The 13,257-nt window shown below is 43.2% G+C and overlaps 1 pseudogene; it reads left to right on the forward strand.

Annotated features, from left to right (window-relative positions):
* The first annotated feature begins 7,275 nt into the window (after nt 1-7,275).
* Nucleotides 7,276-7,852, forward strand: LOC146961951 (gamma-crystallin M2 pseudogene; annotated as a pseudogene).
* The last annotated feature ends 5,405 nt before the right edge of the window (nt 7,853-13,257 follow it).

Here is a 13,257-nt window from a genome sequence, read left to right on the forward strand (position 1 = left end):
CACACACACGTGTACATAGTGTATGTAGCTTGTCTTAGTTTCATGTTTTGTTATTCCATTTTCTAGATGTGTCCAATAAACTTCCTTGAAACTTTACTCGTCTGTTAATGTTGTACAATTAGTGAGTATGCCAACCTCTACGCAGTAGAACTTCTAAATCCTTCAACTTTGCAGCTATTGATAATGTTAATTTGTTTATAATTATTAATTTAATCATTAAACAAGGTTCTATATTAATAGTTAGCACACCCTTTTGAGACTGACTTTGGTACATTGGCTGTCTGGTGCCCCGAAGTGGATTTAATAAAATTAAATCCCATTAATAAATTTTATAGTAATTATTGATATTTTGGTATTGATATTTTACTAATTTGATAGCCAATAACCCTCTTAATAATAACTTTACTTATAGTTGTGTTAGAGCACAACATTAAATGGTTTCCCCGTGCGAGACATAATTACACTTTCTCTTTAGTTGTGCTAGAGCACAACATAAATGGTGCCCCCTTTGTGAGGCATCATAATAAATCTTAAATACATTTTCTTATAGTTGGGATAACCCCAACATAAATGGTGCCCCGTGTGAGGCTGTGTACTGTTGGCATTTATTCACATTTGTACAATATTAATTTTGAGCAAAAGTTTGGACATTACTGAAAGTGAAATCCAAAACTGAACTAACCAAAAGTTCACATTCAACAGAGTGAGTCTGCTGCACGAGTAGACATCTGACTTTGCATGCAGAAAGTGAATTGTGCTGAATTTTGATTTATTCCTGAGTTTTGCTAAAACTCTTTTGAGAATTAAGCCCATTGTGCTGCATTAAGAATTTGCGACTGTTGCTAGTCTTTCCAGTTGAGTCTTCTCTGTAGGAACTTTAAGAATTCCTGTCCCGCATTTGAATACCACGTATTCAATGCTACTTTGTTCTGTCAAAATTGGTTGTTAAGCTAAGTGCTCCCCTTACCCTTAACTTTAAGACACAGCGTGCCGCCGGCCCTGTGTAACCTAGAGAGCTTGTACCGGTTGTCACTGCCATGCATTTCAACCTGATTAAGAATAGAGCTTGAAGATAGAGCCATAGTGTGCTGCCAGCCCTGTGAAGTTTTGTACCTTGCTGTCACTCCCAGCTTGAGTTACTGTAAGAAACCACTTGAGTAGTGCATAGCCAAAGCTACACTACAAGGTGTCTGCCACGCAACACCGCTGCAAACAATTTGCTTTGCTTTATAGGTTTCTCAGATTTGCTTAATCTCACCTCCCAGAGTAACAATGGAGAACCCCTCTGTAGAGCAGTTCATGTTTGCCCTGGCTCAGAGCCTAAACCCCGGCTACTCTGAACTCATCAACAAGTTGAATCTCAGTGAGTGTAGGAAAGAATTGGACTTGCTACTTAATGACAGATGGGATGCTCAGAGAGCATCCAAGGGCCCGTTGTTACGATGCATGCTTCTGATCTGCCACAGACAGGCCAGTCTTTCAGTTCAGACCAAAGCAACTCTGGAACAAGAGGTAGAGTCCCTAAGAGTGCAAAATGCTAGTCTACTTCAAGAAGTGAAGACAGCAAATCACAAAGCCTTACGTTACCTAGAAAGCTTGCACTCAGCAGAGTTAGATCTCTGCTCACAGAAGGAGGAGTTGTTTAAACTTAGGTCAGAACGGTTTGACTCTCCACAGTCTTTCAGACATAGTGATTCAGGTTACTCTGATTCACACTCCTCCCATGGAGAAAGGTTAACTCCTTCCCCATGCAGATGGGGACATTTCCCACCTGACCTGAAGTCCTTGGGAACTAAGTCAGCTCCCCAGCCTCCACTAAGGTGCAGAGGTAACAGCCACCTGGCTTCCCATCTTTCTCACGTAGATAGTGAGGAGACATGTAGCGTATCATCTAGTGTATATACTGCACCTCATTCTCAACCAGGTAACTATGCTTTCACCCGTGCTCAGCCCTCCAAAGGGGGGACTAGAGCATTTCAGGACTGTTCATCCTCTTCCCTGCAACACCAGGAGAGTGATGACAGGTGTTCAGTCCCTGTCTTCCCACCTGTAAGACCCAGAGCACAGGCGGTAGATGTCCAGGATAGCTTAGTCTCGCCTTCATCTGACAGGACCACCCAGTATCCCCGCCTTGAAGTGCTTGAGTTCCTAGCTAAGGACTTACAATTCTTTGATCCTGACAATGGTAATCATAACATTGATGATTACCTCAGTGAACTAGACCACAGCCTAGTTGACTTACCAAGCGCTACCCACAGGGAGAAAGTCAAACTTGTGTGGAAAACCAGCTCAAAAGCTGTTCACAAGTTCATGCAGTCACTTCCTCCCAGAGTCAGAGACAACTACCATGATCTTTGTCAAGCACTGTTAGATGAGTTTTCTTCCCTGTTGATGAGGTCTCAGGAATAGTTGCAGCTTCTCAAATTAAACACTCCCGTCTTGAGCACCCCAGAAACTTTTACAAACGTTTCAGACATGCATATTTTCAAGGAAAGAATGCACCAGGCTTGGAGGAAAGCCCCCTTTTTAAGTCTATGTTTGTGAAAAATCTTCACCCCTCAATATACATGCAGGTTGCACTCATGACAAGGAAGGGTGAGCTCTCAATGCATGAAGTTCGGAAGATGACATATGTGACCTGGGAAACTCTAGTCTCTTTCAAGACACAGGGGAAAACAACTGAGCCCAGCAGCTCAAACATGCAGGTGTCACACAGACCTGCAAGCTCAAGACGTCTCCCTCGCAACACGCCAAAGGGGGGTGACAGTCGGCCACGTCCAGACACCGAGTGCAACCGCCGTGTCCACCATCTGCATAGAGATAGGCATTCACACGGTAGAAGCTGTAGGAAGCCTTATGCTCAAATTGTGGCCCAAAACTATGAGCAATCAGATGATAGCCCCATCATCTCTGACCACAGTGTAAAACATGGTCAGCACCTTTCAGATAGTGACAGTGCTTCTGAATGCCTCTCTGTCTCCAGCTACCAGGAGCGTTACAGCCCTGAGCCAGGTGTGAGGAAACACCAAAGACACAAAAGCTCCAGAGCTTCCTCCTCACACCACAGACAGTCAAACAAGTACTAGTGCAGGATTCCTTGATTTTCTTACAGTTAGAGCTCAGCATGGTTTTGTTAGCAACAGCAGCAAATTCTGATTTGATTCAGCCATCACTGTGATTTCTGCAAGTAATCTTGGATCGACTCCTCTGCAGTATCTTATTAATGACATTGTATTTACCGTTAGACACCTATCATGACATGTCATTCACCTTTCTCACCATAGCATCACTAACACCCACATCCCATCATTTACACTGACGAATAACTAAAAGATGTTATTTTGTGTGTTATGTTTCATTCTGTATGTAAGTGGATTTTGTTCTGTAGTCTGTCTATGCTTAGTCAAGATAGATAGAAACCAAATGCCCAGTTGGTTTGTGAACTGCCCAGACATTTTGAATGGACTATGGACTATGGTGCTCACAGGATCACACATCACGTGGGATCCTGAGACCAAAGGGGGGATGTTGGGACCTAGCCCAGTCAAAATGGAGGACAAAACTGCATGGTTTTCCTTTGTCTCCCAGACAAAGGAAAACCATTGAACTCAGCCTCCCAGCGTCCTTCACCTTTTCACACCTAGGTGTGAAACCTCCACTACTGACCCCCCATTGGTCAGGTATGGCCCCAGGACCTGTGAGGTCACAGGCCATATAAAAGGAGAAGTGCCCTTCTCTTCCCTCTCTTCGTCTCTTCTCTTGCCCGCTCTTCAGAAGGAGCTGCCGCTCCTCTCAGCTCCTCACCTGGAGCTACTGCTACAGCTCTCCAATCTCCATGAGGCCTGCCTGCACAAGGCAGACGCCTCCACTGGTAGCGCCGCGAGTGCCTACCAACGGATTAAAGAAAAGGAACCAGCTAGCACGACGCAAGCTCTGCTAGTTGAGCTACGGAGCCACAACGCCAAGCAGAACAACCAACCAACTCTGCAAGGAGAAGGACTCTCCTCAACGGAACTCAAACTACACAGCCAGGACGGCTGTAGTTCACTGGACAAAGACACAATCACTGGACTTGACCGCCACAACAGGACCAGCAAAACCTGCAACCGCAGGAATCCCCACCAGCACCGGATCTTCTCACCTTCATGTGACTTGGTAACGTAACTGGGCCTAGTTAGAATTACCTTGTACCTTGACTAAGCATAGAGTACTTCAACCATGCCAATGTATGTATTGATTGAAATCAGTTTAAATACTTGAGCTTTGTTGTTGTTGCTTTGTTGTTGTCAGCTATAGTCTCATATTTAGTTAACCTATGTTTAACATGCAGCTTGAGCGTTGAACAAAGGACACACCTTTGTTCACCTCCCCCACATCACATGTGGTTGGTCTTAGAGGCCATCTTGGAGGCCATTTGGTTGTAACTCCCTTTGTCTCAGGACAAAGCAACCATCCTCCATCTTTTCCATTGTCTGAGATCACACTTCACACCTCACAGACACATGGTCACCGACACATAGCCATACACTCTCACCAACACACACACACACACACACACACACACACACGTGTACATAGTGTATGTAGCTTGTCTTAGTTTCATGTTTTGTTATTCCATTTTCTAGATGTGTCCAATAAACTTCCTTGAAACTTTACTCGTCTGTTAATGTTGTACAATTAGTGAGTATGCCAACCTCTACGCAGTAGAACTTCTAAATCCTTCAACTTTGCAGCTATTGATAATGTTAATTTGTTTATAATTATTAATTTAATCATTAAACAAGGTTCTATATTAATAGTTAGCACACCCTTTTGAGACTGACTTTGGTACATTGGCTGTCTGGTGCCCCGAAGTGGATTTAATAAAATTAAATCCCATTAATAAATTTTATAGTAATTATTGATATTTTGGTATTGATATTTTACTAATTTGATAGCCAATAACCCTCTTAATAATAACTTTACTTATAGTTGTGTTAGAGCACAACATTAAATGGTTTCCCCGTGCGAGACATAATTACACTTTCTCTTTAGTTGTGCTAGAGCACAACATAAATGGTGCCCCCTTTGTGAGGCATCATAATAAATCTTAAATACATTTTCTTATAGTTGGGATAACCCCAACATCGTCATCCCTGTAAATGAGGGAAACCTCAGTGACCAACGAGTTAAAATAAAGGTTTAAATGAATAAAAAAAAAAAAAAATTGTGGTGTCCGCGCGTCTGTTTTTTTCCCCCTCACTAGTTCTTGTTTTCATATAGCCACTACAGTAACATTCATTTCTATGCGGATCGATACGAGGGCAAGCGAGGGAGCGCGAGATAAACATCAGATTTCACGTTTTCCTACCGGCAAAAACTGAACCGAGCCGATAAGAAATCAAGAGAGGAAAAACAAACATTGTATACAAATGTGTGAGGCTGTCCCCGTCCTCACGACGTGAGCGACGGAGGATCAAACGGTGGCACAACTGTCACTGTCACTCAGCTGCTCATCTCACAGCAGCTCCGCTCCACGCAGCCACTTCACGTTATTTTGTAACGTTCACTTTGTAAGTGACGTGTTGGATATAAACTCTGAACACCAGACTCACCTTTGTTGAAAAATATTCTTATATTATTACGTGACAATTTCCTGAAATCACTAGTTTATTTCCAGCGGGTCGTTTCATGCAGGCACAGCAGGTGTAAATGCAGATTATCAGATCTGGGTCACTTCTGATAGAACATGTAAATAGACCGTCAAAAAAATCGGATATAGGCAACAAATCGGAATTGGGCATCAAGACCTGCAGTGTAAAGACAGCCTTAGACTTGTCTGGAGGAATTTTCGTTGACGTTGGAGCAGCCTGCAATGTGATTTTCCACTTTTATTTTGAGTATGGTTCTGAATCAAGACCTCCATGGGATGATAATTTTGATTTGCATTGATCATTTTTATGTTATTTTGTTCTCAACACACTCTACTATATATTGAAAAATGATTTTCAACTACAAAATTTCATTAATTGAGATTGAAGATGTGTTGTTTAAAGCAGATATCAGTGGAATGTTTTTGTTAATATAAGTCCTAAATAGTCCTATTTTCCGTCAGCAATCACTTACATGAAGTATTTCAGCCTAAACACGAGTCTCTCCGTCACTCTGCTCTGCTGTAACCCGAGGAGAAAATTTTCCTTGTGGGATACAAGTGTTATCCAATGAGGGGAGAGAACGGCATGAAGGGCTGTGTGTGCAGCCAAGGGATGCGCGTGAATGTGGTGACGTAGCACGAGGACCAATTGATGCCTGACAAGGGCGGGGGCTGCTAACTCATGGTGCGTTCAAGGAAACTCGTACTTTGTGTTTTTCCTTCCTGTGAAGTCATACCAGTTCGATCTGGTACGAGTTCACGGGTCGGAAGTTACGAGTGGCCGTTATAGGGAACTTTCACAGACAACAGGACGGTAAAAACACGAGCTACGGGTTACCTGGAACGCTACCAAGTCGTAGTTGTGACTTGAAGCTGTAACTTACGGTTTCAAAAGCCTGCCTTGAACACAGCATTAGCCGAAACGGCCGTGCCACTGATATCTGCTTTAAGTGTTCCCGTTATTTTTTTGAGCAGTGTATTTCCTACCCATCACATTAACTTTTTTTTAAATGATAATAATGACATATTCAATAGCATTACATTTTCATTCATTTTTAGTTCATATCAAGTCCAAACAAGCTTAACAGAGAATGCTCCAGAGCAGAGTTGGCGTCAGAGCAGGTTGGCCATAATCTAAGGCTCCCCACCCCTCTGTCATCTCATTTCGACTGCATAGCATAAGCAAAGCACTGACTCTAAACTGCTTAATTCTATGTTTTTATTTGTTGTAATCACTCGATTGTTTTTGTTATGAGGAGACTTCTGCAGATAACTTGGCTACTAGTACAAACCTAAACCTTAAAGGGAAAGCTTGAGATCAAGTTTGATGACTAGCTATGCCTATCATGTGGTTAGAAGAGGTTGAGACAGTCTTTGTTAACCCTTTCAAAAAGGTTTTGTCTAAGTATAACCGCCTCTCTATGGGTTTTTTTTAGGGCAAACAGCTGTAAATGTTGAAAACCCTTAGTCCTCAATGGGCTTCTATGGTATGTTGCTGGGTCAGGCTGTTTCACAAAGGGGCCCTCTGCTTTTCAGGTATAAAAAGGAAGGTCTCCAGCAGGTAGACAAGCAGTTCAGCTCCAGCAGCAGTACCACCAACAGCAGCAGCAGTAGGACACCTACAGCAACAACACCTGGCAAACATGTCTGGCATGAACATGATGGGAAAGATCACCTTCTACGAGGAGAGGAACTTCCAGGGCCGCTCCTATGACTGCATGAGCGACTGCGCCGACATGTCCTCCTACCTGAACCGCTGCCACTCCTGCAGGGTGGAGAGGGGCTGCTTCATGGTCTACGACCGCACCAACTTCATGGGAAACCAGTACTTCATGAGGAGGGGCGAGTATGCTGACTACATGAGCATGATGGGCATGAGCGACTGCATCAGGTCCTGCCGTACAATCCCCATGTACAGAGGCTCCTACAGGATGAGGATCTACGAGAGAGACAACTTCATGGGCCAGATGCATGAGATGATGGAGGATTGCGACAACATCATGGACCGCTACAGAATGTCCAACTTCATGTCCTGCAATGTGATGGAGGGCCACTGGCTGATGTACGAGCAGCCCCATTACAGAGGAAGAATGTGGTACATGAGGCCCGGAGAGTACAGAAACTTCAGCAGCATGGGCATGAGCGGCATGAGGTTCATGAGCATGAGGCGCATCATGGATTCCTGCTACTAGATGACAACGTGGTGGTGATGCAGCAATTCGTTACATACACATGTCTCTGACTGAGGTGTGGCTGTTAAAGAGAATGATGCCAGCCTCCTTAAGATCATACAAATAAAATCTACTTTGTTATAAAATAATATGTTGATGTCTGGACTTTTTCTCTTCCCCTTTTCAATCTAATTATTTCCCAAGAGTCACCCTGCAACTAAGCATTCATAACCTTATATAATGGTCAATGATGGCAAGTCAGATAAAATTGGGTATCAAAGTTCAACACCTTAATTGTACCAACCAACTGGTTTATTGAAAACCTAATTTTTCTCTTCTCTGTCAGTGCAGTAATATAGGGCTGAAATCTTCAGTGCTCTCCACATAAAAATACATAGTAAAGCCCAGTCCTGATAAAATCTGATCCATATCCCAGTCAAAGTCCTTTAAAGTTATAATACGTAGCATTTCCATATAACATTGTCTAAAACCGAGTAGACCTATGATTGATATATTTTTATTTGTGTTTTTACGTAATCCCAAATGTTTTCCGAATCAAATTTATGATCCAGAGTCATTTGGTCACTTTTCAATAGCATTGAGAAAAGCAGTTCTTTCTTTTTCTCTTTGAGATTACTAAATCACCAGAATCAGTTCATTAAAAAGATTTGCTCAAAAACTCTATTCACCGAATTGTTCAGTAGTAGGCGGGAGCCCTGACTGCACAGTGCACAGTCTGGCTCCCTTAACTGATATATAGTCGAACAACTCATGTTTCAGTTCATGGCTCAGCCCTGAGGCTCATGTTCACTGTGTAGTACCTTAAGTAAACGTACTGATACGTTCTTGAACGACACAACTACGCGGACGTTGGCGAACGGCACGACACTACTTTCAGTAGCACATTCAGCAAACGACACATTATTGAACGTGTCCTGTCATTCGCAAGCATGTCATTGTGTCACTTGTAGTACATTCAGTGAACATGCAACACAGTGAACGAAACCCTTAGCCCTGAGCAGAGGTTGCGCAAGACTTTTTCGTGGTCAGTCATTTTTACAGACGGGGTCATAAAAATTCCGTCATCATCTATTTTTACCCATCACTTCGTATCAAATGATAATAATGACACATTCCATAGCATTAAATTTTCATTAATTTTGAATTCATATCAAGTCCAAACAAGCTTAACAGAATGCTCCGGAGCAGAGTCGGCGTCAGAGCACATCTAACCAGGGGTCATTCAGTGAATGCAGGGGTCACTTTCTGCCACTCAAAGTTTTCTGTCACCAATCAACATGCTAATCCACGTGTTATACCAAAACATTCAAAGGAGCACGTTTTCACATAGGCACCGCATAGTGCACTCACGTTGTCTAAAAATAACAGCCCTCTCTCTCTCTCATACTCTCTCTCACACACACAGACACACAGTCTCTCATCTCTCTTTCAAGCATGCACGCAGCCATTGCGCATCACTGAAACAACTGAAGCTACTAGACCACACAGCCAGATGCAGCATAAATCCAGACAGGACAAAACCCCATTTAGCTTTAAGTGTTATAAACAATGCCACAGTGGGCAAAATGCATTAAAAGAAGGTTAGCTTACCTTTAGAAGAGCTGTATGCGGCGAGTGAGGCCACTAAACCTAAGTTTCAAGAACAGCGTCTTCCCACTGGGTTGTGCATTTTGGTAACATGCTGTCATTCCGGCATCCCACCATTCCGACATCCCACCACTCCGACATCCCAACATTTAGACATACCACCTTTCCAACATACCGCTATTCCGACATGCGAATGTCCCACCATTCCGACAAGGCTTATATATATATATATATATTTAATATAAGGAAGGTGACTGCCCTTCTTTAAAACATTCTGATAGAGGAATACCCACATGGTTGTGCGTAATTACGCAGCAGAGCGCAGACAGGGACTAGTCAGCCTGTCTAGCTTCTGGTCTTTTTTACCAAACTTAACCATCTCCTTTCATCTATGCCTAAGCCCAACCAGTGCAAAATCTTTTGGGGAAAAAAAAATGCTATTAAAGGAATTGTCGGAAAGGCAGGATTTTTAAAAAAAGAAAAAAATACCATCATTCCGACCATAGAAGGCAAAGATTGTCGGAATGATGGGACGTTTGATAGAAAATTAAGTGTTGCCATTTAGACAATTAGAGGTCTATGTCCGACTGGTGGGATGTCGGAATGGCGGTTGCCCCCTAAAAGAAGTTGAAGCAACTGGACCTTTCTTTTATGAAGCATTGCACATCTGTGGTAGCCTGGGTATACCGGTTCCAGGGTGCCATTCCGAAGGGCCGCCACTCCGAACGTTTACTTTAATTTGTCGGAATGCCGACCCTTAATTATTTATGGGAAAAGGGTGCCATTACGAACCTGAAAGAAAGGGTGCCATTCCGAACCTGAAAAAATCTTGAATGGTTTACGGCACGGAGTAAATAAGCCTAATTGCGGTGGTAGCGTAGTGGTCAGAGCATCTGCACTTGACGTGGTGGATCAGGGTTCGACTCCCGGGGGAGATACATATTAACTGAGATTTTATTGGCCTCTACCTAACCTTTTTACTAAACTTAACCAACTCCTTTCTACATTGCCTAAACCTAACCAAAGCACAGAGCAAGGACATTTATTTTCAGCAGGAGTGCCGCGGCTGCATCAGACCATGGATGTAATGCATCAGACTCGCACCTGGGTGAAACTTTGGAGGCGGAGGGGGAGGGGGAGGGGCCGGTCGGGCGCTGTCCCCGCGGCGCGTCGTGTCAAGCCGGGCAGGAAGTCAAACCACGAGAGAATCCGGTCAATTTTCAAAATAAAACACATTCGGAACGGCGGCCCCTCGGGAAGTTCGAAATGACGGACCTTCGGGAATTTTCGGACTGGCAGACCGTCGGAATGGCGGTCCTTCGGAATGGCGGTCGCCCCCCGTGTATACCCATGGTGCCTTGTGCACAATTTTATTCACTCTGCAAGTCAGCCTGGAAACCATGGACCCAATTTTTCCCTCAACTAGGGAGCCAATCACAGAACGGGGGAGGGGGCAGCAAGAAGAGACCGAAGCGACTTTGTTGATAGCTTGTTGATCCAACATGGCGGCAGATGTTTTGCCTTTCGATGCAGCGTTAGAAAGTGTTTTAAGTAGTTTAGACCGCAAGTTTATTTTGAAAAAAGAGCAACGTTTAGCGTTTTTTTCCCTCATCGGATTTATGTCGCTCTACACGTCATCGGGTATGATTGATATGATTGGCTATAAGCTACGTACAGATGCATTTGATAGACATTCGTAGCGCCCAATAAACAGCTCTGGGCTTTCGTAAACCACGCCTCAAATACGAAAAAATGAACGGGTGGTTCCCAGACCGAATCTCAATCTACATTGAGATGAGGTCTGATGTTAGCCAGGCTGCATCTATGGTCTGAAAACACCCAAAATGGATCTTTTCTGAAACTATATTGTCATACCCCCAACCACTCTACCTGTACCATCGCTATGTAACCTATAGCTACAGTTTATGGACGTAACTTAACAACAACAGCTGACTACTGTCAGTCCCTTGGACACTGCAGCTGAATATTGCCCGTTAAATCATTATCGATCGCCATATTTGTACTGACACGACTCCCAGTCAACATTTAATCCACTTATAATGTTGGGGGTTTGACTACTGCAGGGAAGCTTTCTGTCTTCTTCTCTGTTGTTGCTGTTTATGTGTGTCAGCGCTACAGCAAAGTTTCGACCACTTGGGTCTTCATCAGGTCATCTGATGTGTAGGGGGGTGGGGCACATAAATAGGGGGAGGTTGCCAATAATTAATGTCACCTGTTGCCCTCCCAACCTAATCACAGTCGTTACATCAACACATGTTTACACATCCGTAACAATCCATATACAGGTCAAAATTTAAAGTAGCAGGCCTGGAACAATTAAAACATCCAAAAACATCTCATGGATTGTGTACATCAAAAATCTAAGCGATTACAAAGCACATAACATGATGGGACCCACATATACACATAACCCAAAATATTATCGGACATCGTTTGTTTTTTCTTCTTGTTGTTTTTTGTCCTGCACCTGCCTGCACTGTCTTGGATGTGCGTGCACTGTCCTTCCTTGCTCAGCGCTACAGCACCGCGCTACAGCACCACACACACTCCACACAGGTCTGGAGTATGTACTACAGCGTTTTCTACTGAAAGCCACCAGCCAGCCATGAGTTTTTTCAATCTAATTCTCACATTAGGGGGCTTTGTGACATCGTATGTTATATAACGTTATCCACCACTCCATTTATTGATAATCCATTGGCTTCATTGTAAACAGATTGTGTATTGCAATCTGTCAAAATGATGGATGGCCTAAAGATTTTTCCATCATCGTTTAAAAAAAACAGTCAATGACGGACAATATTTGGTTAACCCGACCCCTGGCCCTGAGTGACAGTATGTTTACTGTGACTGGTACGTTCACAGAATGTGCTACACAAACGTTTGTGAGTGACACAGCAACACGTTCACAAACAACTCAACACTGAGCAGTACATTCAATGAACGCATTACTGAACATGCACATTCCCTCGCAATGAGAGTCACCACCACCAGATTTGCGAGTGATTCAGTGATTCACGGACCACATGGGAGTTCCGCTATCAGCCTGCACACTCGCTGCTGAGCTGAACTTAAGGAGAAAAGAAGGAATCAGGTCAAAAAAGTGATTCCATTAAGTTCATTCACTCAAACAATTTGTTCTTTTGAATGAAACGTTTGCGAATGATACAGCGCTACTTTTCAATTATGTCATATTTCCAATGTGTTGGTGTTGTGCTTGCCTGCCAGAAGCTTGAAAATTGACTTTCTGGGGCGCTCCAGTGGCTCACCCTGTAGAGTGCAGTGGCCCGAATATGAATGCAGCCCTTTGCTGCATGTTATACCGCTATCTCCCCTGATTTCCTGTCCCTAACACTGTCCTGCCACAATAAAGACTTAAAAATCCCCAAATTAAATCTTAAAAAAGTACTTTATACCCAGTTTTAAGCTACATACAGTATTTACACAATGGTCATTGTCAACTTCATATTTTAACCAGATGGAGGATTTTAGTTAATTGGACATCTGAAACTCAAGTTACCAGATGAAAAAGCCGTGCTGCTCAGAGATGTCCTGTTCAAAGGTTGGCCATAATCTAAGGCTCCCACGCCTCTGACATCTCATGTCAACTGCATAGCATAAGCAAAGCACTGACTCTAAACTGGTTAATTCTGTGTTTTTATTTGTTGTAATCATTTGGATGTTTTTGTTACGAGGAGACTTCTGCGGCTAATTTGGCTACTAGTACAAACCTAAACCTTAAAGGAAATCTTGAGATCAAGTTTGATGACTAGCTATGTCTATTGCGTAGTTAGAAGAGTTTAGAAGAGGTTGTGACAGTTTATT

Source organism: Trachurus japonicus, chromosome 24, assembly GCF_045865225.1.
Source record: "Trachurus japonicus isolate A0001 chromosome 24, Traja_1.0".
Classification (NCBI taxonomy): Eukaryota; Metazoa; Chordata; class Actinopteri; order Carangiformes; family Carangidae; genus Trachurus; species Trachurus japonicus.